The sequence below is a fragment of the Nelumbo nucifera genome, chromosome 5, assembly GCF_055504915.1.
Source record: "Nelumbo nucifera cultivar China Antique chromosome 5, China Antique-T2T, whole genome shotgun sequence".
Taxonomy (NCBI): domain Eukaryota; kingdom Viridiplantae; phylum Streptophyta; class Magnoliopsida; order Proteales; family Nelumbonaceae; genus Nelumbo; species Nelumbo nucifera.
Window position 1 is genome coordinate 55,968,548 of NC_142653.1, and position 21,328 is coordinate 55,989,875.

Consider the following 21,328-nt stretch of genomic DNA (forward strand, 5'->3'; position numbering starts at 1 on the left):
CCACTGAAGGGATGGGATATCCATCACATGGACGTCCAAGTCTTGCGGAAAGAACTAGGCGAATTTCAAAAAATATTTCTCCCATCTTTGTAGGGAATCGAATTCCCTATTTTAGAAAACATATTTTCAAGGATCAATCTTGAACCATGAACCAAACATGATCTGGACCAAAAGAAGTAGGAGGGAGGATATACCTGATACGGAGAAATAGTATCTCCCAATGGAGGTGTTCACGTCCAAAGAAGGATCCAAAATCTGCTCTCACTGAAAATGGCGCAGAATCAGCAATGTTCTTCCAAAAGAACTTGACCCTTCGCAAGAATCAATTGGATGGCTTGTGGGTACAATTCCAACCAATCTTTTCCCAAAAGATTGGAATCAAGATCAGATCTTGATTTCTCCCAAGAACTGGAGATCGAACTGAAGGTGATGGCGGCGGCAGGAAGGAGGCGGCAAGAGAGAATTCGCAGGGTGCAGAAATCTCTCTTCTTGTGATTTTCAGCTCTAAAGAGAATTGAACCTCAATCACTAACTCTGTTCGCCCCCTTTTCTCCTTTCATAATCTTAAAGGGATCAGCTCCTAATCTCATTAGGAGTTGCTAATCCAAATCATATTTGGGTTAGAAGTTCCTTTAAGTGATAAGGGATAACCCTTATCTAAATCTCATTTAGATCTTGGACTCTCTAAGTGGATAGGATCTAGGCCCAATCCTATCAGCTGATCCATCTCAGAATTCGCCCCCTTTTTTAATTGACTGATCGAATCAGCCCAGTTCGAAATAGGCTTAAGGCCCATTTAAGGTTATGTACTCACTTAGCCTTCCAAACTGTTGCCCAGTTGGGCTTTCTTGTATGGCGTGGGACCCAAACATTGATCTACACATCAGCCACATGGGTTCAGCCCAGCCTTTGTTACAAGGCCTGGCCGAATGCACTGTTATGGATAGTGCATCCCCTGAATTCCATCTTATGGGTTCTATGGGCCCAAACCTTACCCTAAGTGGTCCCTGGGCCAAGCCACCTTGTAACACCCAGGGACTGTGGGCAGATGCAAGATTAGCCAATCAGGCATTATCCTCAATGGTCTTACACTTAACCTCTCAGCCCATAATGATCAAACACTGCCCGACAAGGGAGGACCTCTCCCTCGACAGTAAGGAACAGTGTTGCACTCTCTGCTTACATGGATCCCGGGAATTAAAACCTTTTGCAATCCATTTCGAAACCATAACATATACATATCTTTATATAAATATATTTTGCAAAACAAAATCTCAACAATTGAAATCGGTTGCCGGTAGTCTTGGTTTCCATGAGAGAGAGTGCATCCCCGATCATTACCTTTGTCCGACAAAGGGGCTGATCCTGTCATTATGATCACCCACTCAGATGAATTCTCGGACTATCCCAACATACCCAGGTTTTGACCCCCGCTAAAGATCTCACTGATTGGTACATCAAAGATAGCCCAATCCGATATCTAGTGTAGTATCATAATCGAGTCTAGGGGTTAGGTGTAATTTTCCAGTTTTGCCCATCTATCTCCAAGGTCCAGGGCAATACTGGAAATCTGGTTTGGTTCAAAGGTTCTATTAATCCTACATTGTATGTGCGTAGGGTCTCACCCTGGCAACTGAGACAGGCCACCCCAACCGACTTGGTGGCACCACAGTGTTAGCCTTGTCAGGATAGGTCTCCCCAGACCGATCCACTGGCTGTGAACGTTCTAAACTAACACGAGTCTCATTAAGTGTCCAGTTTAAGGATATTACACAGAAACATATGAAGGGAACATGAATCAAATATGCACTTTTATTCATTTACAATAAACTCATATTCTTGATTGAAGCTAAGGGCATACAAAACTGTCTAACAGATTGTGACTCTTAACCCTCTGACCTGCATATTTTTGAGCTTTCAGTAATGAGTATCTCCTTTATGTAGAATGAGACCTCCACACCAACTTCCCATCCAGTCGCAAATGAGACCTCCAGTGGTGGCATCTCTGGCGCTGCTTCTCGCTGCACTATCAATGTTGAGTTTGACCCAACCTTCAAGGTGAGGGTTCCAGTTAATGTTTTCCTAGATTAGGACATCAATGACACCACAAGTAGCATCAAATAGCATAGTTGTTTTAAATAATTTATTTAATTATTAGTCTCATTAATTATTCTATGATAAGCAAAATTTGTATTTTGGAAGAGATGTTTGTTCTAGATTTTCTAGATAAACCAAGTAGCATATAGCAAAATCAAGATCTCCTGTCAAGGTTGGGATCATGTCAAAGAATGAGAGCATTAACGAAAATCAAAGATTGAACCTAGAATGACTGCATTGTCACAATTATGTCATAAAATCTCAATGTAGAAGGGGTTTCAGGTGTCTTATTCATCAACAATTTCCAAAACTACAAGCCACTTAAAATAATAAAAGAGACTTAATTGCAATACCGAAAACGCCACTACGAACCCTTGACCCCTTCTTTTCTGAATAACATCATCTATAAGGAGATGTACACCTAGAATTAATGGTTAGTGGTTTAATCAACCACAGGGCAGTTGAGGTGTACATGTGAGGTGTATAGCTTGAGGCGAGGTGCACAAATTTTGCCTAAAGGTTGAAGCTTCACAACTTTTTTCAGAATGAGGCATCTTAAAGCCTCAAGTATTAATGGTTACTTAGTCATCTAATGTAGAAAAATATATATTTATACATTTTTAGAGTTCAAAATATATAGAAGAAGCACTTCAACAATTATGGACAAATAAAGTGTAAAAATAAAAAAAAAAACAAATAGGGAAAATCAACTTCTGTTAGTTTTTTTTAGTATTTTAGGAGAGTTCAATGCAAAAGGGGCCAATTAAATTCTTAGTTTCTATTGATTTTTTTTTTTTTTGCATAAATCAAATCAGTCAAGTTGCTTTATTTCTTCTAAATTATTGGATGGCGATAAATCTAATATCAATTATATGGATGATTCTTCATAAGCTTCCTTTCTTCTAAATTGGTCATTTGAATAATTTGACAATTTTGCATTTTGAAACATGAATTATAAAATGTTCTTAATTTCTAATTGATTAGATATTATTTTATTTAATTCTTAAATGCTAAATTTATTATTTATAAACTTCTATTGTATGGTTATTCGCCTTCTATCATTCTAATTTGATATATTATATGTTATTTTTATAAATTTATAAACTTTAATTAATTTTTTCTTAAGCTTTTGAGGCTTCTGCCTTACAATGCCTTGCTCACCTTTTTCAGCCATTATTCCTTAAGCCTTTTAAAATCTTGCTCAGACCTTTTAAAAAAAAAATGTCAAAGTTTGCAATGAATGTCTTATGAGTTGCCCAAAACCATGGTTATGAAGGCAAGGCCTATAAATATATAATAGTAATATAGAAAAGATTATCTTTGTGCAATGGTCTTCTTATAGAGAAAAGAAGATGGTGTAAGCTCCTTGGTTGGTTAGTTGGACTTACGACTATGGAAATTCCAAAGGATTAGTTTGAGAAGATTGCAAATACAGGGCCTAGAAATACCTTATACAAGGTTTTGTACTGAGCATATTTGTATTTGCAATCTTCGATCCAAATTAAGGTTTAATTTGCTGGTGGTGCAAATTTTATTCACACTGGTGTAAATGCATGAAGGTGCAAATATGCTGAATGAAAATTTTGGTTAGCTTTTGCTTCAGATTTGACTTATCTTGTTTATTTGTAAGTAGAATGATATTGTCCCCACCTTATATGAAAGAGAATGGAGGTAAGATGAGGGTATTTCTTTGAGAGTGAGGTTGGAACTTGGAAGCAAGATCATGTGGTCCCAACTTAATATGAGGGAGAATTGAGGTAAGAGGAATGGGTACGCATTTTGCATGAGTTTTTGGGATGCAAAATTTGCATGGCTAGTGAGTGTAAATTAGATATAAGTACAAATTTTGCATTAACTAGGTAGGAGTGCAAGCTCTCATATTTAGAAACAAAAAGATGTTAAACCGATGTATATGGCTTATACATTTCAAACAAACAGCCTAAGGGATGAGTTTAGGCTTTATTTGGTGGCTTGGGCTAATCTTGGCTTAATATTAATGCCCGTTAAATAAATACTCATAAGCCAAGACTCCAACATTTTTATTAAAGTAGATACTTTTTTCAACGGTCATTTTATATACACACCCCCTATAATTTTACATATTTAGGCCATGTTTGGGAGTGTTTAAGTTAAAAATATGTGCTTAAAAATAAGTGTTTATTCGAATAAGCACTTATTTGTATTTGGCACGTTTGGTAGTCTTTTTCTCCAATAAACACTTAAATAAGTAATTGTGATTATTTTGTCCTTTATTTTCTTTCAAAATTTTAAAATATACCCTTATGAAAACACTTTTACTAAATTACTTTTATAAAAACACTTTTGTGAAAGTACTTTTATGAAAGCATTTTTATGAAGCAATTTTATGAAAGCACTTTTATAAAAGCACTTTTACGAAAGCACTTTTATAAAAACACTTTTGTGAAAGCACTTTTATGAAAGCACTTTTATGAAAATACTTTTACGAAAGTACTTTTATGAAAGCACTTTTATAAAAACACTTTATAAAAGCACTTTTACGAAAGCACTTTTGAAAAGTACTTTTATAAAATTCAATTAGGAATAATTTTATAAGTGGCATTTTAAAATTCAACTAGGGTTGATTTTGGAAGAAAAATTTTAAATAAGTGCTTATTGTATAAGTACTTACAAAGAGCTAGAAATTTGGGCTTAAAAATAAATTCTTATTTTTAAAATAAGCCCTTATGTCAGGCTTAATAACTCAAATAAATACTTATTTCGAATAAACACTTATTTTTAAGCACTCTCAAACATGACCTTAGAATCATTTATTTGGCGTACTACGAATGGCCAGATGATCTTTAAAAATGATTGGAAAATGTAAAAATGGCATGGATTCAGCGTTTCTCCTATTCCAAAATACCCTAGTCCTCACATCAATCTTTTATAAATAAAACCCTATCCCCTCACATTATAACTTTGTCTATAGAAGGCATGGAGTTCAGGTGAAATAAGAATTGATGGATATTTTTGGAATATAGAACCATGGACCTATTCCCTTTCACATTCTCTGTTTTAAGTGGTCATGTGACCATTCCCCTAGGCAGAATTACGAACAGTTTTTAATAAAAGGTTAATTAAATAAAATAATTATTGCAAATTATAAGAGGTATTTTAATAATATCCAAATTAGAGCATAGTTTTAATAAATATATAAAAGTATAGGCGTATCTAAGTAAATGACCCAATTTTTAAATTAGTGGGAGACAGCCATAAAAAAAGAGGATATAAGAATCTGTAAGTATAGCTTCACTTCGTTTCTGATGAAAAGCTGAATGGCCAACGGTTTCCAAATAGTTGGTCAATCCATACAAACATTTGAAAAGTTAGTCCATTCCAAATGTCTCATCATCCCTTTCTAATATTGATGCATTCCATCTAGTGATGCATTCCTTAATGTCTAAACAGTTGAACAACACAAACCCAGTCAAATGGATGCGCGTGGTTACATCAAATTCCCTGTTGTGGCTTAAATAAATGTCATCTATGCTGTGTTTGTTTCAACATGAAATGGAAGTTTCTTGCGTTTGATTGTAGTGTAAATTTTAATTAGATAAACATTTTGCATTTAATTCAGTTTTGCATCTGTTTATTTGTAATTATGATTTGAATCCTTATCGGGCATAAAATGTGTATTTTTTGTCTCATTTACACTCACTCTGTAAATTTTGTATTTCAAAAACTGATACAAATTTTGCACCACCTTTTTCCTACCTCAATTCTCTCTTATATAAAGTGAAATACCACATCATCATATTTCATGTCTCATTCTCAAACAAATAACCCTCTTCCTACCTCCATTCCATTCTCTTACATACATGATAGGACCACACCATTTAAGTCCTATTTTACTTTTGAGAAGCAGACAAGGTCAAATGTGAAGCAAAAGTAAACCAAAATTTGCACGCACTCGGCCTATCACTCCCATGCATTCAACCAAATTCAGCCAAAATTCAAAGTTGTGTTTCTTGTCATTTACAAAGTAATAACTGAAATATTTCATTTGTTTAAGGAAAGACAAACGCAGCCCTATTAATCTTATATGATGTAGACACTTTGCCTAGGCCTCACGTCAAGGCGACACTCAATTAGTTTTTATTGGGTAGTTTGGTTCTAAAACTACCCAACAAAAGTGCTGGTCTTTCACCAACCCAACAAAACCCACTCAAACCTATCCACTTTCGTGACTCCCTACCACCAACCCAACAAAACCCACTCAAACCTATCCACTTTCGTGACTCCCTACCTAATCTTCTTTGCTGCTGGGTCATGAAATCAGTCAATGGATTCGAGAATGTTAATTAATTAAGATTACTATACTAAACCTGTGTATCAGGAAATTCACCTCGGAACATTATGCTGAATTGTCGGTTAATAGGGAGTATCAGTTTATTCGAAAATGATAGATCCAATCTTCCACCTCGGAACACTATGCTCATATGGAGAAAGGAGTCTGGTACTATTCCGGTTAAAATTGTTCTGGCCATGTCATTCTGGTCGACTGGTCTGGTGAATGGTGATGAATCGTTGGAAGTTGGAACACTTTTTTCAATTGTCAGATTTCTAAACTGGTCTAGTTTGGTGCTCTTCCATCTTTTGATTTCCACAATCCATTCTTGACTTCAATTCTTGGCTCCTTTAGTAGGGCTGCAAATTGAGTGTCCCTAACCCGAGCCTCACTTGACCCAGCCCATGATTTAGTACGAGATGAGCCAGAATTTTCAGGCTGTGTGGGTTGGGCTGGGCCTGAAAATTTGGGCTTGGGTAGTTAGAGCCCAATCAAATCCAAATCCACCTAAATAAATCAATGTATTATACATACATACGTACATTTTATTTATATAAAAGTATCCTTTAATTTTCTCTCTCTAGTATAAATTGTTTGGTAAATTAAATTTGTGCGTAATCAATTCCATTCTTAAATTGGGTGATAAAGTTTAATAAAATGTGGCTATACAAAAATATGTTCATAAATTTTTTCAAAACCAACCAATCCACCCAAATCCAATTAAGCATAGCCGACTGGCGGGACCCAACTGGAGAAACTTTGTTGAGAACATTTTTGCCAATGCCATGTTACCATAAAATGGGGTAAAATAGTAATTCCTCCCTACTTTTTTAACTATAATCATATATATGGGCGTGAATTGGTGAATGCGTCCAGTCTAAAAACATTCTCAATAATGTTAAAGAAGATGGGAAAAACTTTAGCTGTTGGGGCCCAACAACTTATGCTGTTGAGAGAATGGGTAACGTGAATAGGTGAACTGCCCAGAAATTATCTCAACAGCCTATGCTGTTGGGCCCCAACAGCCAAAGTTAACCCAAGAAGTTCGGTTTTATATACAAACTAACAATCTTCATAGACCTACCACCTTACAAACAATAAAATGAAGAACAAAGGGAATCCTATTTTACCAGTTATTTCTCTTTCTATGCTAAGCGGCTCTCTCTCCCGTCATAGTGCAAGCCTTCAACCCTTTGTTTCTTCCCTCTTCCTCTCCTCTCCTTTTCCTGTCTGCACTCACAATGAAGAATGACAGAAGAGTCATTGAAAGACATATCTAAGCTTCTTCTTCCTAAAACAAACACCCCTGTGTTAAAGCTATGTTGTAAAAATAATAAAGAAGGCAGAATGGAAATTATCGATAATTGCTTTCCAAATAGAACTTGCAGTGCTGTGATGTTGTTGTAGAAACTCAGAACTGGGAATTGTAAAGAGAAGGAGGGCTGAATCGTGCCACTTGGTCACTCTCCTTAAAACCGCATTTGCCCCCTATGGTGCAACCTAGTGATCGCAAATCGGTCACCAAGATAAAACAGCCCATAGGCTACTGGTAGGCATGCACTCGCTTACCAGAACTCTGCGAACCACAGAAGACTGAGTCAAAAAATGTGATTGATGAAAACTGGGTCTTCCATCACTCCTTTTATAGAGTGTTCTCAAATCTGAATGGAGACAAAGGTATCCTTTCAGACATGAGCCTCTTCAGAACAGTGCACCTGTTCGAAGAGGCATAGAGAGGAAGAGACACGAACAAGGAAAGAGAAAATGTTTTAAAACATTAAGTTTGAAATTTGAACAGACACCTGTTCGAATGGACACAAAAATGTTTAATTCGAAAATCAAATCTGGTTAAAAGCAAAAAACAATTTGGTGTAATGTGCACGCGTACAAGTACACGTACACGTATTCACACCAGCACCCTTGCACAAAACTACAAATATACTCTACTTCCACTCCTTTCCCAAGCAATGTGAGACAGAGAGTCTTCCCATGCACTCAAGAGTGGGAAGAAGAAAAGTCAAACACAAGAGATGGAGGAAAGAGATTCTTGAAAATTTGAATCTCCCTCAAACAATCCCCTACAAGATTCAAAGTTACAAGAAGATTGAACAATTTGAACATCGCAGTGAGAAAAGTATTCATGGTGATGTCTTTTAGACTTCAATCAACACTTAGGTATGATAGGCTATGTTATAGAATACGGGTGGAGTCAGACTCCTTCAACCTTTCCTCTTTGTCGTAACTAGCTAACCAACCAACCAACTCAACTCACCAGTTCTTTAGTGGTTCTTTTGTTTTGGAACATTTCGGCCTCATTCCCCTCTTGGAATCATGAGTGTTTTAGAGAGTCAGCCCTAATCTTTCTTAGAAGTAACCACACTTCACAATCACTTAGGTCAGTTATTAGCGTGCAATGCACACACCATTCTTAACTGATTAAGAGCCTCATGCTCAATTTCCTCAAATTGTAGTGACCACTATCTTACCTCGACATCTGAAATGGGATACAAATTGATAGTGCTTTCCCAAGTCATCTAGCAACTCGTTTTTACCCATTCAACATAATTCTAGGGATCTCCTTTTACATAGGTTGGGTGTCCATCACTAATGACTTATGTAATGGGCTTTAGCCCCATTCCTATTGATGCCTCATAAACCACCTTAGAAGTCTATGGTTTGGTTAACGAATCTACAAGGTTCTTTTCAGACCTTACAAAATCCAGAGCGATTGTACCTTTGTTGAGGTATTGTCTTACCAGGTTATGCCTTATGTGCATTCTTTTATCGTTGTACGTCTGGTTCTTGGCTCTAGCTATTGCTGCTTGGCTACCACAATGGAGAGATATGGATGGAATCGGTCGTGGACAAAGTGGTACATTTACTAGTAAGTTCCTTAGCCGTTCTGCCTCTGACCCCGCCAATTCTAGTGCGATAAACTCAGCTTCCATTGTTGAACTTGTGTTGCATGATTGCTTTACTGATTTCCACAATACTGCTTCTCCACCTAGAGTAAACACATATCCACTGGAGGAAGTACTATCCTTTGAATCTGAAATCCAATTCGCATCAGTAAAGCCTTCTAAAACAGGAGGAAAACCTGAATAGTGTAAACCAAAATTTAAGGTTCCTTTTTAAATATTTTAATAATCTTACTAGAGTTTCCCAATGTTCATTTCTGAGATTATGAGTATACTGACTTAATTTTTCCACAGCTATAGTCATGTCTGGTCTTGTACAGTTCATTAAGTAAGATACAGATCCAATTATACTTGCATACTCCTTTTATTAAACAGATTCTCCTAGATGTTTCCTTAAGTGAATACTATAGTCAAGAGGTGTTTTAACCGGTTTACAATCATAGTGTCCAAATTTCCTAAGAATACTTTCTACATAATGTGATTGGGAGAGAATAAAGTTTCCTTATTATTTATGGATTTTAATCCCCAAGATTACATCAGCCTCACCCAAGTCCTTGGTATCAAATTTGGACATTAAAAATTGCTTTGTTTCTGTTACTACCTCTAGACTAGTTCTCATTATTAGCATATCATCAACATATAAACAGATCATTACTCCTTTATCATTTTCAAATTTGCTATAAACACATCTATCAAAATAATTTATGGTATATCTATTAGTTACTAACACATTATCAAATTTTTCATGCCATTGTTTGTGAGCTTGTTTTAAGCCATATAGAGAATTAATTTACATACTTTATTTTCTTGTCCTGGCATTATGAAGCCTTTAGGTTGCTTAATGTATATTTTTTCTTCTAATTCCCCATTTAAGAAAGTTGTTTCCACATCAATTTGATGAACAACTAGTTTGAAAATGGATGTTATAGCAAACAAAACTCTAATTGTTGTTAACCTTGCAACCGGGGAGTAGGTGCCAAAGAACTCTACATCTTTCTTTTGTTTGAACCCTTTAGCAATTAATCTAGCCTTGAATCTATCTATTGTACCATCTGATTTTAGTTTTTTCTTAAAAATCCACTTACAATCCAGTGCCTTAGTTCCAGGTGGGAGATCTACAAGTTCCCCAGGTGTGGTTAGTGACTAAAGAATATATTTCACTTTTTATGGCTTCTTTCTAAAATACTACATCAGGCGAAGTTACGGCTTCCAGATAGGTTACTAGGTCATTGTCTACAAAAAAAGTGAACATTTCGTCACCTTGAGCAATCACTTGTTCTTGGTTTCTAATTTGGTGTTGGGAAGGTTTCCTATTTATTGTTTATTTTCTCTAAGAAAAGATGTGTTCAAAGAACTCTACATCTTGGGATTCTCTTGTTATGTTGTTTTTGACAACATTATCAATTGTTTTAATTATAAGGAACCAATAAGCTGCACTATTTTGTGCATATCCAATGAACACACAGTCACAGGTTTTCTGTCATAATTTCTTTCTTTTAGGTTCAAGTATTCCAATCTTTGCTAGGCAGCCCCAAACTTTTATGTAGTTCAGATTAGGTTTTCTGTTATGCCAAAGTTCAAAAGGTATTTGTTATTTCTTCTTGGGTGGGCATTCTATTATATACGTGACAAGTCGCTAGGATTGCTTCCCCCACAAATTCAGAGGTGCACATGAACTAATCAACTTTAAATTCATAATTTCTTTTAGTGTTCTGTTAAATCTTTCTGCAATTCTATTAGATTCAGGTTAATAGGGAGTTGTGGTTTCATATATGATTCCATTTTATTCAAAGAATTTTCTAATGGTTTGTCCATCATATTCATTTCCTCTATTTGTTCTAAGTCTTGTTATTTTCTTTCCTAACAGATTTTCTACTTTAGTTTTGTAGTTTATGAAAGTTTGATTAGCCTCATCCTTTGATCTAAGTAGAACTACTTTTGCATATCTAGAAAAGTCATATGTAAATGTTATATAGTATCTTTTTCCTCCTCTAGCTTCATGACATTTAAGGTCTCCTAGATCATTGTGTATAAGTTGTAGTAATTCAGTTTCTCTTTGTACACTTTTATGAAGTTTCTTAGTGAATTTTGCTTCTACACATACTTGGCATTTTTCATTTGTAAAATTAATAGGAACATTCAAAAGTCATAACTTGCATAATAGTTTTAAATAAGGACCACTATGATGTCCTAATCTAGCATGCCAAATATCAAATATTCAACACTATAAGCAGAAGAAGAAGCAATTTTATTCATAGCATTATCAGAAATATTCAGTACAAACAGTCCTCCAACATTGTATCATTTTTTAATAAAAGCATTATTCTTAGTTAACATGGACTTGTTTGCTTCAAATGCGAGCTTCAGTCCCACTTTGTTGAGGAGTGCTCCCGATATATACCAAGTTCCGTCAGACCTTTGGCACATGCTGCATCACTCAGCATTAGAAATTTTCTTGAAGTCAGTTTCAGAAGCACCTTTCCTTTGCTGATGACCTTCGAAGTGTGTGAGTTTCCCATGAAGACTTGCTCTCCTTCAAACTGAGTTGCATACTCATAAAAGGAACTATGGTCCCCACAGATGTGCTTGGTAGCACCAGTGTCCAGTACCCACTCCTTCGGCTTATCAACTAAGTTACCATGGTTGCGATAACATCTTTAGTCAAATTGACTTTCAGTTTCCCAGAGTCCTTTCGGTACCAGTAGTCCTTATAATGTTCGGGTTTGCCACATACATAACAATTTCCTTTCTTGCGTTGCTTCTTGAATTTTTCATCATTTTTCACATTCAAATTCTTTTTGAATTTTCTAGTCTTTTCCTCCACCATATTGGTTTTAGAAAACTGGTCCTCATCTTTTTTTCCGTTCTTTTCTTCTATCTTAATTCGGACCACTACTTGGTCCACAATAGTGTCCTTTCTCTTATGCTTCATACTAGTCTTGAAATCATTCCATATATGTGGCAGCTTTCTCTATGAGAGAACCGGAAATGACTTCATCTGGTAGTATCATGCCTTCCTTTGCTAGTTCCCCCACAAGAACCTGGAACTCATCTATTTGGGCAGACACATCCATGTCTTCTTTCATGGTGAAGTGCAGGAAGTTGGAAATTACATACTTCTTATTTCTAACATTTTCCAAAGCATACTTATTCTCCAAAGCATTCCAAATTTCATAGGCATAATTGCAGGAAGAGTAAACATTATACTATTCATTAGACAAGTAGTTTAGGATATGGTTGGTGTATAGGTGGTCAGCTGTAGTCCGGTTTTTTGCAATAACAGGCTGGGCTAGTTCCTCCATGTTTGATGGGTTTGGTTCAGTCAAAGCAAAGGCTACCTATAACTGTTCTACAGCAAAAAGCAGGCGTTGTCTCCAATGCTTGTAGTTGGTTCCATTGAAAGGTTTAATATTAGAGAAGTCGGAAACTGTTGATAGTATCTGGTTCCTCAATAAGGGGTTATCAGGGATAGGTTCCATAAATGCGGTTTTAAGATTGTTGTAAAAATAATAAAGAAGGCAGAATGGAACTTATCAGTATTCGCTTTCCAAACAGAACTTGCAGTGTTGTGATGTTGTTGCAAAAACTCGGAAATAGGAAATGTAGGGAGGAGGGCTGAGTCGTGCCACTTGGTCACTCTCCTTAAAACCGCATTTGCCCCCTACTGTACATCCGGGTGATCACAAATCAGTCGCCAAGATAAAACAGGCCACAGGCTACTGGTAGGCATGCACTCGCTTACCAGACCTTTGCGAACCGCAAAAGACTAATGCTCAGATATGCAGAGAAGACAGAGAGTCGAAAAATGTGATTGATGAAAACTGGGTCGTCCAACACTCCTATTATAGGGTGTTCTCAGGTCCGAATGGACACAAAGGTGTCCTTTCAGACAGGAGCCTCTTCAGAATAGTGCACCTATTCGAAGAGGCACAAAGAGGAAGAGACATGAACAAGGAAAGATAAAATGTTTTAAAACATTAAGTTTGAATTGGACACAAAACCATTTAATTCGAAAATCAAATCCGATTAAAAGCAAAAATTGATTCGGCGTAATACTCATGTGCACCCGCACCGGCACCCACGCCCCAACCCAACCCAGCTCAGCTTGGCTCGGCGAGCATGTGAAAGGCACCCCCAACTCCCCTTCACATGCATAGAATATATATAGTGCTCTCTTCCTATGGGTCCCTACCAATGAAGAGAGCAAAACTACAAATATACTCTACTTCCACTCATTTCCCAAGCAATGTGGGACAAGGAGCCTTCCCATGCACTCAAGAGTGGGAAGAGGAAAAGTCAAACACAAGAAAGGGAGGAGAGAGATTCTTAAAAATTTGAATCTCCCTCCAACAAGTTGAGGCTATGTTTGGTTTGAAGGAAAAGGTAAGGAAAGAAAGTGAAACATAAGGAAACCTATACAAAGTTTGTAAATGTTTTCCTACATTTCCCCTCCTTCCCTACTTTTTCCTTCAAACCAAACATAGCCTAAGAGGAAGATGCTTCCTCAAGAGATTCTTGGTAAAGGCAACCAGCCCATTTTCACGGTCTTCATTGATAAGTCTATTAAAAGAGGTTGGCTTAAAAGAGATGATAATCAAAGCTTAGAAGGTCCCGACCTCTGTCATTCAAAACTTCACAAAAGATTCGTTTCTTGTGACCTTTCCTAATGCTTTTAAACGAGACCAGATCTTAGAAAAAGGTCCATATATGGCTCTTTGAGGAAACCTGATCATTTTTCAAAAGGCAGATCCCCATAAGAAGCTGAGGTCCTACACATTCACCCATGCGAACTTATGGATCCATCTACCACTACTTGCAACATTAATTGGATCGAAGATTGGTAAACCGTATATATATGCCATCGTCAAGAAAAGTTATTAAACAGAGACAGTTCATTTAGTTGAATATTTTGACGAATGTATCTGAGTTTTTACCACAATCCATCCCTTACAAATTGCTGAATGGAGACACTATTAAGGTTTGAGTGCAATAATGTATTAATACGAGTGTCTCCCCAAGTATTTCAATTTTTGTGCTCACATTGGCCATGTCAGTATGAATTGTTGCCTTCAATAGAAACTCCAAATGACCATTGAAGTTTGTACTTATTGGAGATACAACTCCATGTATATTCCTTCTTTCTATAGAACTCTGTTAACTCTTAGGATAACAATTATCCTTGATCCTTAGGATAATTGTTATCCTAACTTTTTGTAATCCTCTTAGCTTCTTATCTATGTAAAACTCCATCTTCGATGGACTTATTATTGTTGTACAACTCCTTAAATTATAAATAGAATGAGGTCGATGCATTCGTCCTTGATCCTCAACATTTTGTTCAATCTTTTGTTCTAACTTGGTATCAAAGCCTTCTTTGACTCTCATGGCCTCCAATGGTTTCAATTCTAGTTCTCAAAACTCAACGGGTGTCTCGGCCACCAATAACACCTCAAGTTCAAACTCAACACAATCTACTTGAATACATTATCCCCCTATCAAGCTCAACACTGATAATTATTTTCTTTGGAAGGCCGAACTTCTACCGATTCTCTACACAAACTGATTAATGGGGTATCCAGATCCGAATGAAGGTGGTTGGATGATTCTTAATCCAGCATACTCAAATTGGTTTGAGAAAGATCAATTGGTGCTCTCATAGATTATTACATCACTCATGGAGAACTTGTTCGCACAAGTGGTCGGACATCGCTCATCTCGCGATGTTTGGAATGCTCTCAGCAAGTCCTTCTCCAACTATTCCCACTCTAGATTGCTTCGTACAAGAGACAACTCTAGAGTCTCAAGAAAGGAGGTATGGCTATTTCTGAATATGTTTGAAAAGCTAGATCTATAGTTGATAGTCTGTCTGCAGTTGTCGAACCCATTAACACTAGTGACTTAATTCTTTACATACTTATCAGATTGGGAGTTGAATATGAATTTGTTGTGAATGCAATTTCTAATAGGTCCGATATGGAGGACCTTGATGTTGATGATGTTTTAGGCATTCTTCCTGGCCATGAGGGCTGGCTAGAACAGAATGCCACTCCTATTGACTCCACAACCCCCTCACCCCCCCCCCCACGGCTAATATTGCCAATTTCAAAAATAAAAATTTGAGTAACAACATTCAATACACTACTCCCAGGAATAACCGTGGTAGAGGTAGGGGGTGTGGTTCTTCAAACAACCGTACAAACAGTGGAGGAATAGGGCATGACAATTCCATTGTCTACCAGCTATTCAATAAACCGAGACATGGGGCTATGAAATGTCATAGGCACTATGACCTGAACTTTAAGAATGAAGAGATGGAATCGGCCGCCTACAACAGTAGTACCATTTCTACCCTTCTTCTTTCGATCTAACCTGGTATCCAGATAGTAGTGCCATGCATCACATGACACCCAATATTGAGAATTTGCATATTCGGTTTGAGTATGGAGGAACCGATTGAGTTAAAGTGGGAAATGGTTCAGGTTTGGCAATTAATCATATTGGTTCATCTGTTATTAACACTACTACTCTTCAGTTTGCTTTAAACAATATTTTTCATGTGTTAGATTTGTCTAAAAATTTGTTATCCATTCACAAGTTTGCTTGTGATAACAACTTATATTTTGAATTTCATGGTGATTGTTTTATTGTGAAGGACTATATGGGGAAAGCACTACTGCGAGGGCCCAGTAGAGACTGTCTTTATCAATTTCTAAGAAGCATGACTAGTATGAATAAGTCTTCAGCCTTAGTTGGTGAACAAGTTTTCATCAGTGGTTGGCATAAGCGACTTGGACATCCAATTATGCATGTTGTGAGGCAAGTTGTGTCACGGTTTGGGTTACCATATGAAGGTCAACTTAATTTCAGCTCCAATATAGTATGTAAGTCTTGTCAAGTAAGCAAAAGTCATAAGTTATCACTTCCCCCTCATCTATAGTTAGTTCTGATCCGTTAGATTTGGTCTTTTATGATGTATGGGAACTAGCCCCAATTTTATCTAATGTAGGGTTCCATTATTATGTAATTTTCATTTATGCTTATAGTAAATTTTCTTGGTTGTTTTCTTTGCAAAGGATGTAAGATGTTTTTTATGTATTTTTGTCATTTAAGCGTCATGTTGAAGTTTTATTCAATACTAAAATCAAAGCCTTGCAATCTGATTAGAGTAGAGAATATCAGAAACTCTCTACATATTTGGACTCCGTCAGCATCACTCACTGACTCGCTTGCCCTCTTACACACAAACAGAACGAGAATGCTGAAAGGAAACATCACCACATAATGGAAGCTACTTTGTCTCTATTGGCCTCCTCGTTTCTCCCCTTATAGTAGTATATTTAATCAACTGGATTTTGACCAGCACTCTCCGTGATAAGTTCCCCTTTGAGGTTCTTTTTGGTCTCCTCCAGACTATCGATTCCTTAAAATTTTCGGGCGTGCTTGTTACCCATTGCTTCGACGATACAATCGACACAACTTTGACTATCGTTCAAAGCAATGCATCTTCCTCGGCTATAGTAACAAATACAAAGGTTATCGGTGCTTGCATCCTTTTACTGGACGAGAATATATTTCACACCATATTATTTTTTATGAACATAAATTCCCCAACATACCTACAGTCTCTACATCAAATCCGATTCAGCCAACTAGAATTTATTTACGGTCCCCCATCTCATCTAGCACCGCTCCTAGCACACCTCCATTCTTGGTTCCATCATCTTTACCATGGATTGACTCTACTTCAAATTCCATGACTTTTGACAGTCCTAGCAATACATTGGCACCTTTAAATGGGTCATCTCCCTCGACATTGGACCTCGTGGAACATGTCCTCTTCAAGATTTTATTGATAATATTGTCCCTATAGCACCTCAGAATTCTGCAATTTCTTGCCAACACACTATGGTTACTCGGTTTATGGATGGCTCTTTGCCTCCTCGCTCTCATTTAACTATCAAGTATCCTTTAACTCAGTCATTGTTGGCTCAATTAAATGATGAGAATGATGAACCATCTAGCTATTCCAAAGCGGTAAAATCTGCTCATCGGCGTAAGGCTATGACAAAAGAGTTCAACGCTTTCATCAATAACAGTACTTGGAGTCTTGTACCATTCTCCTCTCATATGCATGTAGTGGGAACTAAATGGATCTATAAGGTAAAATGGAAGGTTGATGGCACCATTGACCGATACGAGGCCTGTTTGGTTGCACAAGGGTTTACTCAAGTTCCCGGTGTCGATTTCACCGCTACTTTCAGCCCAGTTGTGAAACTGGTAACCATATGTACCATTCTTTCTCTTGTAGTCTCTCAACAATGGTGCATTCATCAAATTGATTTTGACAATGCCTTTCTTAATGGTGAACTTCAAGAAGACATATATGTTAAACAACCCAAAGGCTTCAAATATCCCTCGCAACTAGAACCTCAGGCCTGGTACTCTCATCTCACTTGTTAACTAATCAAGATTGGTTTTTGGGTTTCTACGCTCGATACTTCCTTGCTTGTGTATTGCTCGAAATCCATCACACTCTATCTTCTCATATATGTGGACGATGTGTTGCTTGTAGGGAACTCTAAAAATTCCATCAACAATTGCATTATGGAAATCTCTCGTCATTTCTCTCTCATGGGTTCATTGCATTTAGCAGTGAATTCGACCAAGCCTTTTCACAAAGGCTAGGCCGAACCCATGTGGACTTATGTGAGGTCATTATTGGGTTCCATGCCATACAAATAAGGCCTAAGTTGGCCATGCAACACCCTTGGTTTGTTAGCCTTATAGCTGATGGGCTTAAGGCCCATAATTAATTTGACTAATTGAGTTGCACATGACAGATTAATTTGTCATGTGACATTGAACAAATATGGATTTGGATCTGGGTAGGGAGCACCTAATCTTATAAGAAGATAATGCATATCCCTAATTAGAGTCCATATCTAATTTAGATATGGATTATCTCCTAATTAGATTAGGAGATAGCTACATAACAGATTATAAAAGAGGCGGGAGCGAACCAGTCCAAGACAACTTCATATTTTTGCAATTTCCGGTTCTCTCTGCACCCTTTTGTCTCCCAGTTTTTCTCAATTCAACCTCAGCTATCTAGGACTGATATAGATAAGTTTTTCCTCTAATTTTTGCAAGAAAAATTCAGGGGATTTCAATCTCAACTTCCCTAGTTTGATCCAAACAGTTGGGTTACAGTTTTGTTGAAAATTGTGTTGATAAATCAGCTTCACCTATATACTACACCATATTCAGTGGAGGCTGATTTTATGATTGATTTGGGCGTGAACTTTCACCTTAGGATCTAAATTTGTGGTATCCGTATAAGGTATAAATCTCCCTCTTTGATTGGTCTCAAATCTGGTCCGGTTTAGTGCAAAACTGATCCTAAAAAATGTTGTTTTTCAAAACATAGGAAATTCGATTCCAAGAAGGATTAGGAAATTTTTGAAAATTTGCCCAGGCATCTAGCATGGTTTTTCCATCCATATAATGGATCCTAACCCATCCAACAGTGGTATCAGAGCACTAGGTTCAGCCTTTGGATTGAACCAAATCTTATTTGAATCAAAACTCAAATCGGCAATAACTAGTCCAGCTGATTTGAGTAGTTAGTAGAAATATCTAAGAATTCGGTTATCAGAATGGGCCAATGATCTAAAATTTTTGTAGACATATTCTGATATATTATAGAATTGTTCTATTATGGTTTTTTGAAATCTTGGGCTGAAAGTGTAACGGAGATTGAACTTTTGATAGTGGCAAGATTTGTGCACACCGAATTTATTAATTTGATTATTTGGTCTATAATTAATTATTTTTCATTTCTAAAAAGAATGTATTAGATTTTTCTTATGTAAACAATAGAAATTAGGGTTTTTCTATTTTTTTTTACATCGGAGAAATCATTGGAACTTGCGAAAGAAGACAAAGATTGCAGATGGAGATCAATTTGCAAATTACAGTTTCGCGGGGATGCAATTTTTGTCTGGATTGGATTCGGACCATCACACTATCAGCCCTAGACATTTATTTCTAATTATTTTTTTATTTTATTGTGAATCATAACTGATAATTTCAGACCATTACCTATGTGAATTGATGCATGATTTGAACACCAAACCTTAGGTCGATCTGACCTAGATTTGGTCCAATCTTGTTGGGACAAACCTATGGTTCTTTAGGGTCTAATCACAGCCCCTTGAATCACTTTTTGAGTAACCCAAAATCGATTTTAGTCCAGGGTTTGATGGCCCATTGCGTGGACCAATTAGGCCCATATTTGAAAAACTCTTATGTTAAATTAATGCAAGACTAGTCCATTTCAACATGGACTGCTATATGGGCTGAACTGCAAAAAGTTTGCAGTTTAGCCCATATACCAAGATAAAATTATTAGATAATTTGGTTCATTGATGAGTTGATCTTGTGTTAATTTAAATGGATATGAGTCTTACAAGTTTTAAATTGATTTAGATCAATTATGTATGTTTATGTGATGTGTTAAATGTATGTGATTTGTTCATGGGACATAAGCGCTTGGCCCATGTATTAATTTATGTGGCTCTCCACGATCATCATTGTTGAATGCACATCATTTCCATATGATGCCCATGGATCATTACATGGCTAACTGGTAGGATCCCTGTGTGGGTTGCACGCTGATTGAACTAGATCTTTTGAGAAGGGTTCGAGTGAGAGCATGCTTGTCAGGACTTAAAAGATGGTGAACTATGCCTAAGTGTGGTGAAGCCATAGATAACTCTGGTGGAGGCCATTTGCGATACTAATGCGCAAATCATTCATCTGACTTGGGTATAGGGGTGAAAGACTAATCGAACCATCTAGTAGTTGGTTCCCTTCGATGTTTTCCTCAAGATAACTGGAGCCCAGCCCCCAGGTGTGAGTTCTGTAGGGTAAAGCCAATGATTAAAGGCATTGGGGGCGCATCGCCCTCAACCTATTCTCAAACTTTAAATAGGTAGGATGGTGTACTTGCTCTGTTGAGTTGTGCCACGGAATCGAGAGCTCCAAGTGGCCATTTTTGGTAAGCAGAACTGACAACGTGGGATGAACCGAAAGCCGGGTTATGGTGCCCAATTGCACACTAACCTAGAATCTACAAAGGGTGTTGGTCGATTAAGACAATAGGATAGTGGTGATGGAAGTCAAAATCCACTAAGGAGTGTGTAATAATTCACCTACCAAATCAACTAGCCCCAAAAATGGATGGAGTTGAAGCATGCGACCCATACCCAATCGTCGGGGTGATAGCTAGGCCCCAATTAGTAGGAGGGCATGATAGTCTTTGTAAATCCCAGGCTGTGAGCCTAGGTGGAGCGACCATCAATGTAGATCTCGGTGGTAGTAGTAAATATTCAAATAAGAAATTTGAAGGCCAAAGAGAGAAAATGTTCCATGTGAATGGCACTTGTAGACATTCTAAAATGGATAAATTCCAAAATAGTCACAATCTCCAAATATCAAACAAGTCTAGATTGCAAGATTCTTTATTTTATTCAAGCTGATATGGGACATGCAAAATGAAAAACTTCACAAACAAAGCATGATAGATCCAAGGAAAGTTGTGGAGAAAGCTGATGGCTAGATAGGATACATAGGGCATAACAAGCAAGATGAACAAAGAGAGGTTTTTTCACAACAGAAGTAAACAAGCATATTAGCAAAAGAAGAAAATTAAAAAGAACCATTTTTTTTGGCTTTTCCATGGCAAACACTTCGAAACAAAGGGACTTGCCAATAGTAGCAAGATCATCCAAATATGGAAAAAGGGTGAATTAGAATTCTTGAGAATGCATTTCTATTTTTCTGAAGAGAATCGGTCCTCTGCACCTAATGCATAATAGTCACATATCATCTTTGACAATTTCTGCTTTGCAATGCCCTCATACTCTATAACATTGGTTGTCTTTGTCTCAATCTAAACTATTATCAATATAAGACATAAGAATAAAATCAGATTCTATTGATA

At 37.0% G+C, this 21,328-nt stretch overlaps 1 pseudogene; it reads left to right on the top strand.

Moving 5' to 3' along the window:
• Positions 1 to 19,865: 19,865 nt before the first annotated feature.
• LOC148791628 (25S ribosomal RNA) lies at positions 19,866 to 20,830 on the top strand (annotated as a pseudogene; the record flags this gene model as incomplete).
• Positions 20,831 to 21,328: the final 498 nt, after the last annotated feature.